Source organism: Stegodyphus dumicola, chromosome 3 (genome assembly GCF_044657685.1).
Source record: "Stegodyphus dumicola isolate Sdum_Otavi_A_Nest chromosome 3, ASM4465768v1".
Lineage (NCBI taxonomy): Eukaryota > Metazoa > Arthropoda > Arachnida > Araneae > Eresidae > Stegodyphus > Stegodyphus dumicola.
In genome coordinates, this window is record NC_140770.1 from 155,477,242 (window position 1) to 155,493,038 (window position 15,797).

The window sequence follows — 15,797 nt, forward strand, 5'->3', positions numbered from 1 at the left end:
GAAAGATAAGTATGATTTTAAAGATTCTGAAACAGAAGTAAGAAAAGTGTATCCGCCACGTAATCAAGATTCTGAAGAAGATTAGGTAAGTTAGTATTTTTAATTATTTGAGGAGGATATTTTTATGCATTGTTGTAAATGTAAGGTGGAAAGGAATTTGGTATTATTGGGAAAATTGTTATTAGCAATGATTTAGTTTAAAGTTATTAGGATTGTAAGGTAATTTTTATTTATTTAATGTATGTGCTCATTTATATTTTAAGTAGTGTTTTTGAATTTAATTATATTTTAATGAAATGATAGTTATTTTGTGAATTTTATGTTTGTAGGAATTTGGTATACGTTTAAGTTGAAATAAATGTGCATGGAAATAATTTAAATATTTGATATTAAGTATTTGTAATGCTTGAGGTATGAATTCGTTGGTGACGTGTATAATGTAATAGATGATTTAGAGGTAAAAGTTTTTGGATATTCTATTTATTTTATATGTGGAAATGTTGATATTTGTAAAGGGTAAATACTTTTTTGCGATCATGTAATTTCATATATGTTCTTTTTACCGGGTTTAAAGATTGAGAAAATTGTCATGTATTTTCGTGTAATTTTTGTAATTTATGAGAAAAAAGCAGTGTACATGGATATAGTGAAGAGTGTGCGCAATGCTATTTTTGTGCAATTCTGGGATGTTTTTTTAAGTAAAAATAAGTCGGCGTGTACATGGTTTATGTGTATGTGTTATTTTGAAAAATGCGTAAGGAGAATGGTATTGTGCAGTTTTTCCTAATTTTGCAGTGAATATTTGTCATGATTAAGCAGTTTTGTTTGATAAAATTTCTAGCATAAGTGTAATTCGGCTAGTAGATTGTTGGAAGAAGTGTTCAGGAGATAAAAAGAAAAGAAACATGTCTTTGGCGGCGGGGAAAAAAAAAATAGAGGGTTGCTGTAGGAGAGTTGGTCGCCAAATTTTCGCCAAGTTACCATAATGTAAAGATCAACCATAATTTGCTATGACATCAGTTCTTTTTTTCTGTAACATCTATTACTTCTTCCATATTAAAAAAATAAGCCATAACCCATATGTATATGTTTACATTATACATATATATGAGAGAGTCAGAGTCATTAAAATTCCAGGAGTCGGTCATTTTCCCTACCGACTCCACAGCCCTGTTGGTGACATTGTGAACTGGCAAAAAATATGTTATTTGGCTAATGATCCAGTTCATTAGTATTGTTATATTTATAAATAATAATAAATATTTTAGAAATAACAAATTTAAGAAGAAAATTTTTATGACTGATATTTACAATTTTATAGTTGGTGGATAATACAATAGAAGATCCAAAATCAGTTATTATAGTTCAGACTTATTTAAAAGTCGGTAAAATAATAGTATACTGTGCAGCCTTGGCGCAATTTTGAAAATTATCACTAACATAAAAAATGACCCAAAAAACATCTATGTATATACTATACACTATCCTTGTATACATAGTATATACTATATATATTCTTTGACTGACCCGTTTACTACTCATCGTACATGTCCCGTTTTTACGGTACATCATAAAGTCACCAAAAGTAGCCAAATCCCATGTGCATCGGATACTAGGATTAAATCTAAAAGTCTCACTTGAACAAAGGCAACAGTCTCCCTGATTATGCAATTTTTTTTCCTGCCTGAGATGCCCGATTTTACAATTTAGATCATCCTCATATTCAAGCGATATCAATAAATTTTTTGTATATTTTAAATTTCATATTTTTAAAATAGAATACTTTCAACAGACAATAAATAATAATGCTTTATGATATACTCATGTCTTAAAGAAATTTACTACAGCTGAATTCAGAATTTAAAAAAATTTACTTTTAATTTATATAAACACAAAAAGTACTCTTTCTTATACTTCTCAAACATATAATAACCTTAATACAATGCTTAACATAAATTAATTTAAATAATGAATGTTTTATAACAGTTATTTGTACGAGAAAGTGTTATATTACAATGGAATGGAATTCTCCTTCCCCAGAGGTGTGGAAAAAAAAATGATTTAGAAGGTGGAAAATTTGGTCACTTTTGCTATAGCTTTTCAATACACCAGCTTAATACGTGACAGTTTTAGTTACGAAACTTAATCCGCACAATTGAGTGAAACAGGGAATAATACATGCAGTGTGAATGAACTTTTTATATCATATGGTCACCTTTCGGAGCATTTTAACAATCTGGAAAAGGTTACGAGTACCAAATTACTTAATAAACTGACTACTCTAGTTTTGAGAAGTTATAACATTTAATTGACGAAGATACATAATATTCCTTAATTAACATACGTTTTCAAGTGTACAAGAAGCAGACAGACTTGCATTATAAAAAGCACAAATATGTCATAAATTACACGACATCTAATTAATTCCAAAAACTAATTTAAACTAAAAGGTTTATAACTTGTGACGTGTATTCAAATATACCTTTACGCATATTGCAAATTGGTCAGCTGGCAACATGGTACAATTCAAATTACATTAATTCATTAGGAATAGGCTTACCTTAAATTAGATACTTAGCACTTATAGAATGCAGTCGCTCAATTACAAACACCCCAAAAATGAATATGTAAAACTAACAATAATTTATTTATTATAATTAATATATTCCGAACATCTAAATGCATGCCAGATGATGTTAAACGAGGAACGTCGTAGTTAGACGGCGGTCAACTTGACTTCATCGTGCCGGGTAAGTAATGTGGAGAACGATGATTGGACGAATCACAAACTGGATAGAAAGTGAGCAATTCCTCTCTTCAGTGTAGCATGATAGAGCATTTTGGGATTTGTAGGGAAAATACGGCGATGCAGTGCGATGGAAAAAAAAAAGATGTCTGAATTAAAACCTCGACACAAATCTTTATTACAATAAACTCTAGAAAGATGAAAATTGAGCATGTAACCTAAATTCTAAATCAGTCTGAAATTATATTTCGATAATATGTTGTTAATACTCGAAATAAATGTTGTAATGATTCTTTATCATTGATAAGCTACTTGATGTTACATTAATTAGATAAAATCATAGTTCTGTTTAAAATCAGGCAAAAATGCACCTTAATTTAAAATTTTACATTGCGTGTTTCTCTTACCATTCGGTGATATTTTTTGTTTATGAGTGTAGTGTCGCTTCAGTTCCGTCAAATTTCTAATTAAATTTAGTTAAAGAGGAATGGCAACACGCAAAGTCTCCGCGAAGAACGAATTAAACAAAGTTCGGTTTTCTGTCATGCGATTCGACGTGCATGTAAAATGTAAATAAATTTCATGAATAAGAATCTATAACTTCGTAAGGAATAAAATATTAGTTCTATTGGAATCAGAGAAGTGTTATTTTCCTATATTTGCATACCAGTCACTTCACTGGTGACCCGGACGTGATCGAATTCTACAATGGCTGGCCAAGAGGAAATCAACAACTTAAAGCAACAACTGCATCTGTCGCCGAGGTAAGCGTTAAAGTTCCTCCTTTTTGGAAGCCAGATCCTAAAATGTGGTTTATTCAACTAGAAGCACAATTCAGAAATGCAAAAATAAATGCAGATCAAACAAAATATGATTATGTTATAAGTTCCATTGAACCCGATATTTTGTCACAGGTATCTGATATTTTGCTAAGACCACCACAAGATAATAAATATGAGGCAATTAAAAATAGACTAATTTCATTATATGCTGATTCAGAGACTCAAGCCAAAAATTACTGAGTGAATTAGAACTGGGTGACAAAAAGCCGTCTCAATTGCTGTGTGAGATGAGTAATTTGGCGGGCGATAAAGTAACAGATACTTTCCTAAAAACATTTTATTTCTGTCATTCCTCCCTTACCTGCAGATAAAAAAAACTCAACATTAGAACTCTTTGCTGCAAATGGTACGAAAATCAAAACATATCGCCAAAAATTGCTCAAGCTTGATCTTGGACTCAGACGATCATTCACATGGCCTTTTGTAATTGCGGAGGTAAACAAACCGATAATAGGAATGGATTTTCTTTCAGATTTTAACCTTTTGGTAGATTCTAAAAATCGCAAGTTGATTGATGGTACTACATTCCTAACAACCAATGCAATTCCTTGTTTTCAAAAAAACAATAATAATATTCCAATTTTAAATGCCATAAATGATCCATATAAACGTATCATTAACGATTTTCCGGATTTGTTAAAACCAAATGTAGTTAATAATAAAGTTAAAAATCATAACATTAAACATTATATCGAAACCAGATGTCCACCAATTTTCGCTAAAGCCAGGAGACTATCAGCTGAGAAACTCAAAGCGGCTAAAAAGGTGTTTGAATTTATGATCCAAATGGATTTATGCAGGCCATCCAAAAGTAGCTGGTCGAGCCCACTACATCTCGCTATGAAGAAATCAGGTGATTGGAGACCTTATGGAGACTATCGAGCGTTAAACAACGTCACGATTCCTGATAGATACCCTCACCCATTTTTAACAGATTTCAGTTCCATTTTAGCGGGGGAAAAAAGTCTTCTCATCCATAGACCTCATTAGAGCGTACCAACTGATGAAGTCTAACGTTAGGAATGGAGATAAATAAATAAGCAGAGATTCATCTAAATTAACATATATTGAAACACAAAAATGGCACAAGTACAGTAAATTCTACATGCTAAAGTAAAACAGTGACAACAACTAAAAAAAACGTTGCCAAGAGAAAAATATAAAAAGTGTGTTGCCACACATGTTGTAAAATACAAATAGGAAATATAATCACAAATAAAAGTTATTTGCAACACTCCCCCTTGATTAAATTTCCCTCAGTCCTACACAGAACCTTTGATTGAACAAGGCTTTCTTTTGCACACTCTTTGTGAACATGTCTGCTGCATTTGAACTGGAAGGCACATACGTAAAGTTTAACAACTTCTCTTCAACCTTTTCTCTCAAGAAAAAATGCCTGAGTTCAATATGTTTGTTACGCTCTGAAGTGACATTGTTTTTGGCTAAAGAAATGGCACCCTGATTATCAACAAATATGCTTTGTGGAAAGTTTAAAAAATGTTCTCCCACAATTTCTTTAAAAAAATTTTGTAACCACAGTACTTCCTTGGCTGCGTGGCACATTGAGAGGTACTCAGCTTCAACTGTTGACAATGCAGTCGTCTGTTGTTTCTTACTGCTCCACGAGACAGCTCCACCTGCTAGTAGCACCACATAGCCATAAATGATCGTCTATCAATCTTATCACTAGCCCAATCAGAATCACAAAACACTTCCAAATTCTTTCCTGTCTTTTGGAAAGTCAGCTTTAATTCCTTGGTCTGTTTTAGGTAACGAAGGATATGTTGTACACCAGCCCAATGTTCCTTGCTTGGGCAATTATTGAATTGGCTCATGTAAGTAGTAGCAAAAGCTAAATCTGGCCTTGTTCCTCCTGCTAGGTACAAGAGCCCTCCAACAGCCTGCCTATATTTTAATGCTCCTTCAGCATTCAACATGTTATCCTTAGTGGCTGTTGTATATTTCATACCTGGATCTAATGGTGTTGATGCTCCTTTAGCATCTTGCATATTGGTTGTTTCCAAGAGTTCACTAGCATAGACACTTTGGTCAAGAGTCACACAGCTATCTTCCCTTCTGCTTATCCTAATTGAAAGAAGGTGATGTATTTCTCCCAAGTCCTTGATTTTAAATGTAGCTGCAATATTATCCTTAAATTCCTGAATGATGAATTCTTTGCTGGACATTACAAGAAGATCATCCACATACACACCTACAATTAACTCCTTTTCTTTATTGAAGTAAACACAAGGATCTGCTCTGGATCTTGTTAGGCTCGTTGATTTCAGAAATTTATCGAGGCACATATTCCATTCTCTCCCAGACTGATGAAGTCCATAAAGGCTTCTCTTTAGCAAGCAAACTTCTCTGTGTGTTTTCTCATGCAGACTCACGGGTGGCTGTTCCATGAAAATTGTCTCACTCAGTCTTCCATTTAAATAGGCTGCAGTAATATCAAGTTGATGAACCTGCCAGTCTTGCTCAACTGAGAATGCTAATAAAGTTCTAATTGATTTTGTTTTTATTACAGGAGAAAACGTCTCTTTGTAGTCAATTCCTTCGACTTGGGTGTAGCCACGAGCAACTAAACGAGCTTTATATCTTCCCACTTGTCCATCTTTGTTAAGTTTTCTCTTGAAGACCCACTTACATTTCACAACTTTCCTTCCCTCTGGCCTAGGTACTATGTCCCAAGTTTCATTTCGTTTCAAATTTTCCAACTCTTCTTCCACGGCTAACTTCCATTTTTCTGCATCTGGACTAGTTAATGCCTTTTCTAAAGTTTCAGGATCATTCTGGAAAGCTTTCTTGGGTGTTGAGCCTTCATATTTCTGTTCCTCGGATTGTCAGCTGCATTGCATTCCACTTGTAATTCCATTTATTTCTGGGGGATTTTCTTCATAAATCTCTGAATTTTCCATGATATAATCCTTTGTCCACTTAGGCGCTGAAATTTGTCTTCTGGGTCGAGTCTCCTTTTCTGGTATATCCTCCACCTCCTTCTTTTCCTGTTGAGAGCCTTCGTCTATTACTTTATTTTCAACTTCATCATCTTGAGATGAATTTCTTCCAGAAACTTGTTGTGGGTGCAATGTTATAATGTTTCCAGTCATGGAAGGTTTCTCTTCAAATATGACATCTCGGGAACAGATTACTGTACTGGTTTCTTTGATGTAAATGCGGTACCTTTCATCTCCATCATACCCAAGGAGATAGCCTTTAGTTGCCCTTTTGTCCATCTTTCTCCTTTTCTGAACTGGGATATGAGTATAGCAAGTCGATCCAATGATGCGCATGTGTTTTATTCTGGGTTTCTTTCCCATCCATAATTTATAAGGGCTTGAATTAGGAACTGAAGACTTGCCTGTCCTATTCAATATATAAATTGAAGTACTGACGAACTCTGCCCATAGGAAAGCTGGAAAGTCCACTTCCTCATTCGAGTATTTGAGAGTTCTGGCCATTTCTAGGACTGTTCTGTTCTCTCGTTCAGCACTGCCATTTTGTTCTGGTGTATATGGAGCTGTGAGCCTCTGGGAGATTCCATGCTTGTTCAAGATCTTGCGAATGGCTTGGTTGTCAAATTCTCCACCATTGTCACTGAGCATTTCTTTAACCGTATGCCCTAAGTTCTTAGCGTGAGCTATGAAATTTTCAAGCACATCTTTTACTTCTGATTTGTGCTTTAAGAAAAAACAGTATCGAAATTTGGTGTAGGCATCTTTGAAGATTGCAAAGTAACGGTATTTCCTAAATGACTGATCAAATGGCCCACAAATATCTGTCGAGAACAATTCTCCAGCTTTTGTAACCGCTTTCCTGGTTCCAAACTTTAAACGGTGGGATTTTCCGTATACACAAGCTTCACATAATTTCATATCAGACTTAATCTTAATATTCAACTCTTTCTCTACAATGGCCTTTACATGCCTTTTATCTTGGTGACCCCATCGTTCATGATAAAGTTGGAGAGTTGATTCATTATTCTCAGTCATGTTGATGTCAATGTGAGTTTCAGGAATTAAGGTCTTCATCACGGCTTTGAAGAGACCCCCACCAGCATTTCTTGTTCCATGCAGAATTATTTCACCATCTATTTTTAAATAGCAGTCCTTAAATGTTGATTCAAACACACTGTTTTGATTTCTATCTTGAGATGCTAACACAGAAAATAGATTTTTACTTATTTCTGGAACATACCAGACATTTTCAAGATTTTTGATTTGATTCATCCCATTTACAATGGTCATTATCTTGATGGTGCCTTTTCCAGTTGCTGGTAATGACTTTCCATTTGCCACAGTGATGCTATGAGGAAGCTTAAATCTTTTGAAGTCTATAAAGTAGTGCCTGTTATTGACGACATGCTTCGAGGCCCCGTTATCAATAAACCAATCATCAGTATTCGTTTCTGCAGAAAATATTGTATCATCTACAGCTAGAAGTGTCATATTTGCAGCAACACTGTTTTTACTTCCCTTGTTCGGCCCTATATGTGGACTGGGTTTCGGCGGTTTTCCATCAGCTATCCATTTCTTGCATGTTCTGACCCAATGTCCTCTCTGGTGGCAATAATTACACTTGCCATTGTTTTTCTTGTTAATAGATGATTTCCGCTTAAATTCCGGATTTGCTATCAATGCTTCCTGATCTAAAGTTTCTAAAAAATTTGGATCTTTCCTTAATTCTCTTTCATGGGTGCACAATTGTGTGGTTAATTCATCTAAAGTTCTATTTTCATCACTAAGAAGTAACCAACTCGATTTGAAAGTACGAGAATTGGGAGGAAGAGTATCCAATATTTTACAAATCAACAGCATTTCTGGCAGTCTGTTTTCTTCCTTATTTTCAAGCCCACTGTTCAGTTCATTCCATAGATTTTTCAATTTTGACAAATGAGCTGCCATATCATCATTTGACCAACTGAATTTGAAGAACTGTAAACATATGTTATAAAGTTGGTTATCGGACGAATCTTCGAATACTTTGTGAAGTTCCAGCCAAATGTCTCTTGCGCTGTCAAATCTCATTACCTTTTGTAAAGTGTCTTCAGTCATGGAGTTCGTAAGAACCATCATAGCGCAATTATTTGCTTTATTAAAAACCTTCATATCATCTCTAAATCTCTTTCGAATCTCTTCGGCGGCCGCATGATCAGGCTCCTCTGGCTTCTTCAGTTTTCCTTCCACGACTTCTAAAGCGTTTTCGTGATAATTTAATACGAACTTAATTCTATATTTCCAAATAGGCCAATCACTTTTTCCGCATAACGGCTGAACCAATATCTTTGCAGCTTCCATTTTTGCGAACTAATTTGCCGACTCACGTAAGGCTTAAGAACTGCCGTGTTAGGCTTACGAACTGTCCGTAATGTTTATCTCCACTTCGCTCATAAATTTCCCCGCACAGTTATATCATGCTGGGTCCATAACATGATGAAATCTAACGTTAGGAGTGGAGATAAATAAATAAGCAGAGAGTCATCTAAATTAACATATATTGAAACACAAAAATTGCACAAGTACAGTAAATTCTACATGCTAAAGTAAAACAGTGACAACAACTTAAAAAACGTTGCCAAGAGAAAAATATAAAAAGTGTGTTGCCACACATGTTGTAAAATACAAATGGGAAATATAATCACAAATAAAAGTTATTTGCAACACCAACAAATTCCAGTTCTCGAAAAAGATATACCGAAAACGGCCATTCTCACTTCCTTTGGCTTATTCGAATTCCCATTCATGACGTTCGGGATAAGAAATGCGGCCCAAACGTTCCAACGTTTCATGAACAGTGTGTTGAATGGACTAGAATTCGTGTTTTGGTATTTGGATGACATTCTAATAGCCTCTCCAGATAAAGAAACTTATCGACAACATATACGAGCAGTCCTCGCGAGACTAAACGAATATGGCCTGTGTATTAATGCGGCAAAGTGTAAATTTGGTCAAACAAAACTTGCATTCCTGGGATACGAAGTGTCAGCTGAAGGACTTAAACCTCTTTCAACGAAAGTTGATGCCATCAAAAATTTATTAGTTTAAGACGATTTTTAGGTATGGTGAATTTTTATCACAGACTCATACCAAATTGTGCGAAGCTGCAACAACCCTTAATAACATTGCACAGTGGTATTAAAAAGAACTGCCGAAAAGAAATAACCTGGACGGCAGAAACAAGAAATGCCTTCCAGATCTTAAAAGATGCACTTTTTCATGCCACAAACTTAACTCACCCATCCGAAAAGGCTGAAACATCGCTAACAACTGATGCTTCCGATACTACCATTGGAGCCGTTTTACATCAGATTGTGAACAATAAAAAACAACCCTTAACAGAGAACTCCTAGCCATCTATACAGCAGTAAAACATTTCAAATACTTCTTAGAAGGGCGACCTTTTGCAACATACACGGATAACAAACAACTAACATTTGCCTTCCAACAAAATTTGGAAAAAGCTTCGCCACGACAAGCTAGACAACTGTCATCAATTGGCCAGTTCTCAACCGATATCCGATTCATACAAGGGCATGAAAATACCGTCGCTGACACTCTCTCTCGCATACATACCATTTCTGTACCATCTGCAATAGACTTACAAACAATAGTAGACTGTCAAGAAGATGAAGACTTGGAGATACTTAAAAACAACCCAAACATAAAAATCCCACAGATCTCTATACCGGACAGGGACAAGAAAATTTACTGTGATACTTCTACAAATTATAATCGACCATACATCCCTGCAAAGTTTCGGCAGAAAATATTTTTCGTCAATCCATAATTTATCTCATCCTGGAATAAGATACACGATAAAATTGATAACACGACGTTTCATATGGCCCACTATGCATAAAGACTGCCAACTATGGTCTAGAGCATGTTTATCTTGCCAAAGATCTATAGTTCACTGACATACACAGTCATCTTTGGGAGAATTCAAAGTGCCTCCACCCAGATTCCAGCATTTAAACATAGATCTGGTGGGTCCGCTACCTCCTTGTAAAGGATTCAAATATCTTCCCTGATGGTTAAATTCTAACCATCATCGATCGTTATACACGATGGATCGAAGCGGTACCATTAGAAGATCAATCAGCAGAATCTATTCCTAAAGCTTTGATTTATACTTGGTTTTCACGCTTTGGAATTCCGAATCGCATAACATCTGACCAAGGTCGGCAATTTGATAGACAACTTTTTCAAGCTTTAGGAAAATATCTTGGTTTTCATACAAACACTACAACTGCGTACCATCCACAGGCAAATGGCCTGATCGAAAGACAACACCGAACTTTAAAAGCAAGTCTCAAATGTTATCTACGCGAATCAAAATCATGGCTGGAAGCATTGCCTTTCGTTCTTTTAGGCATAAGATCTGCCATCAAGGAAGACTTATGTTGCTCATCCTCAGAACTTGTATACGGAACCCCTTTAGCATTACCTGGTGAGTTCTTTTCAACAGTACCTCATATGAAACTGTCTGAATTTTCGCAAAATCTACAGAAAATAATAAGAAATATGAAGCCAAGTTCTACCACCACCCATGGAAATAGGACAGTCTTTGTTTCTAAACATCTTTCCAACTGTTCTCACGTATTCCTATATAACAACATTAATAATTCGTCACTGCAGCCTGTCTATCTTGGACTGTATCCTGTAAGAGCAAGAAAGAATAAGTATTTCGATATTGAAATCCAAGGAAAAGTTAAAAGAGTTTCAATAGACAGACTAAAGCCATGTTTCCTAGTGCAAGATTCTGATATTCCTTTTCAAAACTCCCATCCAAGAAAGCGGAACTTGGGGAAACACCTGCACGCATGAACACTGAAGAAAATTCAGAAACTCATCATGAAACCAAGACTACTAGATCCGGCAGACATGTGAAGCTCCCCAGTCACTTTAAAGACCATAATCGCTGTCACTAGGAAGGGGGTGTGTAGTATCGCTTCAGTTCCGTCAAATTTCTAATTAAATTTAGTTAAAGCGGAATGGTAACACTTTTTAGTCTCCGCGAAGAACGAAATAAACAAAGTTCGGTTTTCTGTCACGCGATTCGACGTGCATGTAAAATGTAAATAAATTTCATGAATAAGAATCTATAACTTCGTAAGGAATAAAATATTGGTTCTATTGGAGTCAGAGAAGTGTTATTTTCCTATATTTGCATACCGGACACTTCAATGAGCAAAAGCATTGCCCAAATATAGTTCAAAGAATGAGTTGTGTGGCGACTTGCCTATTACAACTCAACACTGTCAGTCTGGTAACCCACAGCAACCCAAAACAAAAAAAAATAATATTTATTCTATTCTATTGTTATTATTATTAACGAACTGTCTCAAAAATTGTACTACCAAAATTGATGACCCGTATTTATTACGAATAGCAACCTTCAATGTTGCATGAATATGGAGTTTAGAGTCAAAAGTCGTTAATCCGGACTCGTCGGGACTTCGGCGATTCCGGATTATCGATTTTTCCTGATTATGGATCATCAATTTAAATCTGGTAAGATGGCATGCAGAAATTATAAAATTAAAAATATGGAACTGTAATTTATGAAATAAAGAACAATTATGATCTAAAGGGTATCAAAATATAAAAAAAAAGCTTAATATTTATTTGTTTACTTTATTAAACATTTCTTTTAATGTAAATTGCTTAAGTTGCTTCGTTTTTTATCTGATAATACTTTCTCCTTAATTCTATAAACAGACATAATTTCTTGTTCAGTTACAAAGTCCCGCTGTTCAAGTCCTATAATTGCTGTGTCGAGAATACCGACTAATTTGTCAATCGAAATTTTTTCGTTTTCATTAACCTCTGTGTCACTTTCTTCGCCATCGGAAGCGAATTATAATGAAGAGGCATTTGATTTATATCATATCGAAGACGGATTACATCGAGATGAAATACTACATTTAGTAACGAATTATAAGCCAAATAAAATAAAAACATCTGCCCTGAAGGTAAGGATAGTGCTGACAGATCAACTTCCAATTCATTGCGCGCCGAGGCGTCCCCACCCCGCCGCAGAGCAGCGTGAAATTGATAAACAGATTTCGGAATGGTTAGACAAACAAAGGATATGCCTTTATCTATGTTTTGCAGCAATTCCACTTTTTATTTAATGGACTTCGAAACATACTTTCGCTTTGTAGATCCTTTACATATTAGTAAATATATATCGGAAATTCTATTTGACATAATCGAAAGTTCAAGCTTACTTTTATAAAACTGCTCTAACAGTCTGCAAAAAATAACAAGCCGGATCCAATTCGAAGATTAAGGAACAACGCAATCTACAACATTAACTGAAATAGATAATTAGATAATTTTAGATTATACCGTCCGTTATACATTAAACGCGCATGCGCACACGCATATTCGCAGCCGTAAAGGTCTTACGCTCATGCGTCAACGCAACGTATGCGCAGAAAGTTCGTAGCTTTGATGTCCGGATTATAGATCATTCCGGATTATGGGTGTCCGAATTAACAACTTTTGACTGTATATGTCAAAATTCTGAGCAACAATAAGTTATGCAGTGTGATGAGAGGCAAGTAAGAGATTTCGTCAGTGATTTCAAGCGTTGTGCTGCATATCGGTGAGTCAACATATTTCTGTCATAATTTTAGCGGATATATGTATTCTCTGCTGAATTTGAGCCGTTAATTTCTCTGATTTCAAGTATCAAGAAACTGTGTCACTATATACATATCGATTATTTTTCTATACATATTGTTATTGTGCATATTCTATACATATTGTTATTGTGCATATTCCATACAGGTTATTAGTGTGCATATTCTATGCATAGTATTATTATTGTGCATATTTGATTGATCTAAAATGGTTGACAACGATGCTGCTTCACAATTGGCGCGATTGGCAGTTAAGCCACCGCCTTTTTGTCGCCGAGACATCTTTATGGTTCATTTAATTGGATGCGCAGTTTACACATTGCTGCCAACGAAACACAGTTTTATACAGCGATCGCCGAGTTAGAATCAGAGGTACTGCTCGTGAAATAATTTTAAATCCACCGGCGGTGGACAAATACAAATCTTAAAAAAAAAAAAATTAAGGTGCTACTTTGGTAGACGGTTGCACGGATTTTGGCGATTTTTCTTTTGGTGAGTATTACGACTTATGGTAAACCCACTGCTGGATAAGTTATTTATGGTAACGATACTTTGTTGTCATTTTATTTTTAAAATAATGCGTTTTATTATGCATAAATTCCGTGTTTTAAATACTATTAATGGCTTCTACATATTAAAAATCAATTTAATTTTGCATTTTTATTTGAAATAAAATTTTATTGTTTATGATATTTTATGAAATTTTATATTGTGGATGATGTTATCAATGATGTCACCTTACTTCAAAAATAATTAATTTTAATATCTATAAATTTAATCTTTTAAACATTATATATGGCTGTTAAATATTAAAGTACAGTTTAATTTTGATTGTACAGTTTTTGATAATTGTACAGATATCCGTTATCTTAAGAATCGCCATTTGGTAGATTTCACAACCAACTTAACTTATCCTGGAGTAGTTCGCAATAGCCAAGATTTGAGAATTAAACTGATTTCGGGTAACTCCCCATGGCATCAACTTCTCAGAGAATTCCTTGCAATCACGCACCCAGTTATGGGTATTTCTGAACCCAAGCACGATGTATTACAATGTATTGAAACTACCGAATCTCCAATTGCCTCTAAACCAAGACGCTTACCCCCGGACAAGCTTAAAGCCATCAAAGAGGAATTTCAATACATGATGGAACAGGGAATTAGCCGTCCTTCAAAAAGTTCATGGACCAGTCCGCTCCCTCTAGTTCGGAAACGAAATGGTAACTGGCGCTCGTGTGGCGATTAGCGCCGGTTAAATGCAGCTACAATTCCTGATTGTTACCCAGTCCCGCACATTCAAGACTGTATGAATGTTTTAGAGGGAAAAGCTATTTTTACAACCCTTGATCTTGAACAGGCGTATCACCAAGTGCCCGTTAACCCAGCTGATATTCCAAAAACTGCGGTTATTACGCCTTTTGGACTATTTGAGTTTCCGGTCATGACTTTCAGCTTAAGCAATGTTGCTCAAACGTTCCAACGCTTTATGAATCAGCTGTTAATCGGCCTCGAGTTTTGTGTACCTTATTTTGATGACGTCTTAATCGCCCCCTCTTCAGAGCAAGAACACCTATCACATTTGAGAACAGTTTTTGAACGTTTTCAAAGGTACGGTACCAGTCTTAATCCTTTCAAATGCGTTTTTGGCCAACCAAGAGTATCCTTTCTTGGTCATGAAATTTCCGCTGATGGCGTTCGACCCCTTTCAGATAGAGTCACCGCTATCCGCGATATGCCCGAACCAACTACAGTGAAGGACTTAAGAAGATTTCTTGCTATGATCAATTTTTATCGACGTTTCTTACCTCATGCAGCGACCATATAAGCACCTCTAAACTCTTTTTTGGTTGGAAGCAAGAAAAACGATAAATGTCTTATAACCTGGACCACCGAATCTCGCGAAGAAAATTAAATAAAAAATGATTTAATTTCGATAACAAATTTGCAGTATCCTTCAGCATCTAAACCATTATCACTCTACGTTAACGCATCAACAACAGGTATAGGAGCAGTTTTACAACAGAAGGATCAAGAATTATGGAGACCACTTTCATATTTTTCTAAAAACTCTCACCAGCACAAACTAGATACAGCACTTGCGATCGCTAATTATAAGGAATTTATGAAGCTGTCAAATATTTTCGACACATGCTAGAGGGATGGGTTTTTATGATCTTCACAGATCACAAACCCTTAACCTATGCTTTTCAACAGCGTTCGGATAAAGCTTCTCCTAGTCAAATGAGACACCTAGACTTCATAGGGCAATTTTCAACAGATATCCGTTATATTAAGGGTTCGCAGAATATTGTTGCAGACACCTTGTCTCGTTTTGAAGAACTAGCCGTTCCTTCGCCAATAAACTTTGCTGCCCTTGCGGATGAACAACAGCGGGATTCAGAACTACAAACGCTTTTGAAAAGCAAATCTTCCACCAGTCTCAACTTGCAGCCTATGCAACTGTCACCTGGAAAATCACTTTATTGTGATGTTCAGAATTCAAGATTTCGACCTCATGTTCCCTCCGGGTTTCGCCATGCCATTTTTAGTCAGTTAC

General features: G+C 35.6%; 1 protein-coding gene across 5 annotated transcripts in view; it reads right to left on the minus strand.

The window, feature by feature from the left end:
- The window catches only part of LOC118188759 (calcium-transporting ATPase sarcoplasmic/endoplasmic reticulum type-like), a 164,602-nt gene that overhangs the window by 105,597 nt on the left and 43,208 nt on the right, over positions 1–15,797 (minus strand). For 2 of the 5 annotated variants that reach the window (XM_085813524.1, XM_085813525.1), the window contains exon 1: positions 2,561–2,775. The exons of 1 other annotated variant lie outside the window; for it this stretch is intronic. The gene's annotated coding sequence lies outside the window, so the exon portion shown is untranslated. Of the gene's footprint in view, positions 1–2,560; positions 2,777–15,797 lie in introns of those variants that run through there. 2 more of the 5 variants (XM_085813521.1, XM_085813526.1) reach the window with 2 other exon arrangements.